The following is a 4,001-nucleotide window of genomic DNA, read 5'->3' as shown; positions in this document are numbered from 1 at the left end:
TGTTTTTCTGCCACATTTACCCCAGCACCTGTTTTTTCGCCTGTATATATATATATATATATATATATATATATATATATATATATATATATATATATATATATTTTCTTTTTTTTTTGTTTTTGAAGAAGACCGTTTGGTCGAAACGCGTCGCCAATAAACGCAATTTAAACACTGACCCTGGTGTGCGAGTCGTTTGTGTGGTTCCTGGGAGGAAACAACTCTGGTCGGGAGCCCTTTCAACCATATATATATATATATGTATTTTTGTGTGTGTGTCCTTGATGCTGGCAACCCTATTTTCAAAGATTCTTTTTGTCCCCCATTTCCGTATCTTTTCTGGGCACCGTCAACTTCCCAAAAAAAGATGGCAGAGGGGGTTACTTACCAGCTGCCTCAATAATATGCTGTGATGTCACTAGTTGCATCACACACACACATATGGAAAGACCTTTGAAGGATTCCCTAGCCTCTCCCAGGCTCATCCAAGGATCAAGCTGGTAGTTGAGGCTGTGAGAGGGGCTAAGAACACCTGTAAATGCCCCCCTCCTCACTACCCAACCCCACAAGCTCAATCCACTATTTTCTGTTGGTGGGAGGAAGGGAGGTGTAAGAGAGCATGGAAGCAGCCCAACAACTACTTCCCTCCCACCAAATCTTCTACCCAACCAACAGATTAATTGTACCAGGATGTGCACATTGGAAGGGGATCGAGAAAGATTGTTTCAAGATAAGAAAAATCCAAAATGCATCTTGCTCCTTACGTAGGCACAGGGTTGTGGGGGGGAAGAGCACAATTACTGTGGGTACCCCAACTAGGTATTTCTCCTTATCCTAAATCTTCTTTACTCAAGCTTCAGGTCTGTTATGACCATCACCTCTTACTCTTCCATCAGATACACAAGCTCTGCCACCTGCATTTTACAGTCTACACTCTTCAGAAAGATCCTTCCTTTCATTCCTCTGGCTTCCCAACAATTCTCTTTACTGCAGCTCTGTTTCCTGTATGGCTCATTGCATGGAAGGCATCTGAAAAGCAGCAATCAGATTGGATTTAAGTCTCCTTATCCACTCATATTTCTCTTCATATGCAGTCTTTTCATTGACTGCTAGTCCCAAGAAATTGTCTTCAAATCTCTGTGTCTGGTACATTGGACTTTCCTTAAAACTGGACCCCACTACCTTCAAAATACGTTTTCTCACTACATTCCCACCCATCTTCTACACTCTTCCACTAGCAGCTAATCCAAATAACCAAACATTACCACATTCATGTGGGAAGCCGTGCTTCTCCCTACTAGAAGAAAGGCTCTAGAAAAGCGTGCATACTTCCACATCTACACGCCCATGATTCTTGAAAAACTAGGGGGCAGATTTATGAGGCCGTTGCGCCTCTTTGCACCGCAATTGCGTCACTTTATTTGACGCAACTGCGGCGCAATTTACAACGTGACGCATCTAGGAGATGCATCGTGTTGTAAAGCACTGCGCCATAAGAAGGCGTTCCTGCGCAGGGGGGGGGCATTCCTGCGCAGGAACGCCTCCTGAAAGTGGCTGAGTGAAATCTATGAGATTTCACTCAGTCACTTTCAGGGCATTGCTGCGTCAAAACCCTGCGCCTGCTTGAAGTAGGCGTAGGTCTTGATGCAGCATTAGTAGAATGGGGCACCCCCGAGCCTTGCTGGAGCTGCGTCGCTCTTGCAACGCAACTCCAGCAATGCGCCACATTTCCGGCACAGATACTTCACGCATCTGTGCCATTTTTGCACCATGGGTGGTCTAGCTGTGGCGCACTTTGGCGCACGTTAACTGGCGCATCCCTCGAGATGCACCAGTTAACATAAATCTGCCCATTGGTTCTTTGCTGTCTAGTTTCTCATAAGGTGTGAGACCGCAGAGTATCTCTCAGTGTCAGGACAACATTCCAAGTAACCTCGCACTCTACAAATAAATAACTAAATGAATCAATAAACGAAACATTCACCTCCCGACGTTAACATCATGCACGTTTTGCAAAAGCAGGAAAAAAGCAAATGGGTAGGCCAGCCTATGTATTCCATTTTTTTCTTTTTTTTTTACTCAGAATTACAGTTATTCTCCTAAATGCATGAGATGGGTGTGCCAATTTTCCATTTCAGTCCCAATATTGCTTGATCACCTAAGGAGGTAGAAACCAGGGGGCATATTTTCAATAAACTAATGTAGGGCGGTGCATCAGGTCATTTTGCTGTGCTGCGCTTCGTTAGTTTGGAAGCACAGGGAGGCAACATATTTACAACAATATGTTGCATCTCTGTGCTTCCCCCTGTGCTAGCGCACAAACTGCTACCATGCGCCGACGCAGGCACCCTTGCACCCTGGTGCAAGGTTGCCTGCGTCACGGGGATGATTGTTTATGTGCAGGAAGGGTTGCCTTCCTGCACATACATAATCGCAAATGGCGTTTTAAAACTTCTATGTGTGCTGCATTAGCACACATGGAAATTGTAAATCGTCTTTATTCAAAGGATGGTTTATGTGCAGGAAGGGATACCTTCCTGTACATAAACAATCACCAGAGGTGATTTCCTCTTTCTTTGCATGCTGCAGAATGCAGCACACATAGAAAGAGGAAAACAACTGAGGAGAAACGAATACATTTTTCCTTGTTGCGCCTCCGTACACCTGCCGTGGGAGGCGTAGCATTCAGATGCATATCCAGATTTACCATTTCTTGCAAATCTGGAAATGCGTCTGATTCGATGGGTGTAGCATGCGACCACCCACAGCAACTCCCATGGAGCGCCCCCTTCACGCAAAGTGCTGTGTGTAAAGGGGCCATATTTACAAAGATAGAAAAAGCCATGCAGGGGGCTTTTTCTTTCCTTGTAAATATGGGGCAAAAAAATGTGCTGCCGTGCGTCACAAAAAGTGATGGACTGCAAAGCAATGGGCTTGGAAATCTTCCCCTAAATCACTAACATTCCTAAAATTCATGAATGTTTACCACACATTTTTCCTGTTTGTGCCTGGCACACCTGTTTTAAGGTGTGCTGGGTGCAAACCGCAAATGTGCGACCTTTACAAATATGTATATATATATAAACTAATCAAAAGTGGCGCAGAGAGGGGGGCTGCATATCACAGCCTGATGGTGGGGTGATGTTGAGTACGTTCCTATGCGCAAGGGCACATTGTTGGAAATCTATTGCACGGCGGTCCGGCCGTGGGGAGCTGCACCATCATCAGCTGACACAGAAACAAGAATCAGCTGGTGAGGCTGCGGTCTGAGCTATCCGAAATCGATCAGCACATACCTCATATAGATCGAGTCTGCCTGTCTGCGCCATTGCCTACAAAGGTATTAATGAATATTAAAGCACATGGGGACATTTGAACTTACTAAAAGAATAAGGATTCTCGCTGTGGGACTTTGTGTTCCATCATGCACTTTAACAGTTATTGACACTATGTAAACTCCCACTGGGGGTAAAACGTAATTTGAACTACCGGAAATAAATAAAACCGGAAGTGCAACGACGGCGAGTGTTGAATGCTCCGTGATTGAGCCCATGAAGGAGGGGTTCTTGCTATCCCGAAACCCGTCGGCGAAAACTAATGAAAAGTAAGATAGGCGGGCTGCATATCACAGCCTGATGGTGGAGTGATGTAGAGTGCGCTCCTATGCGCAAGGGCACATTGTTGGAAAAAATAATAATAAATATATATAGATATATATATTCAAGCTCCGCAGTCAAAGGACAGAAACAGCACTCGCAGTAGGTAAAACCCGCTAAGGTTTATTGCACGAAAATCAAAAGAACAGACGCGTTTCAGCACTTGCCTTCGTCAGTGTCAGCTGGTGACGGCAAGGCGGATGTACATAAAGGCATAATGATCAACACAAAAAACGGATCGTATTCCAAATCATGAGCGTCTTCTTAGAATGGTAAATTAACTCAAACAAAATTGCAACAGATTAATAAAAGCAATGTTTGCTAATGTTGAAAAGCAATTCATAT

This window comes from Lissotriton vulgaris, unplaced genomic scaffold (assembly GCF_964263255.1).
Source record: "Lissotriton vulgaris unplaced genomic scaffold, aLisVul1.2 SCAFFOLD_1256, whole genome shotgun sequence".
In the NCBI taxonomy this organism is placed as follows: domain Eukaryota; kingdom Metazoa; phylum Chordata; class Amphibia; order Caudata; family Salamandridae; genus Lissotriton; species Lissotriton vulgaris.
This window is presented reverse-complemented; position numbering follows the sequence as displayed.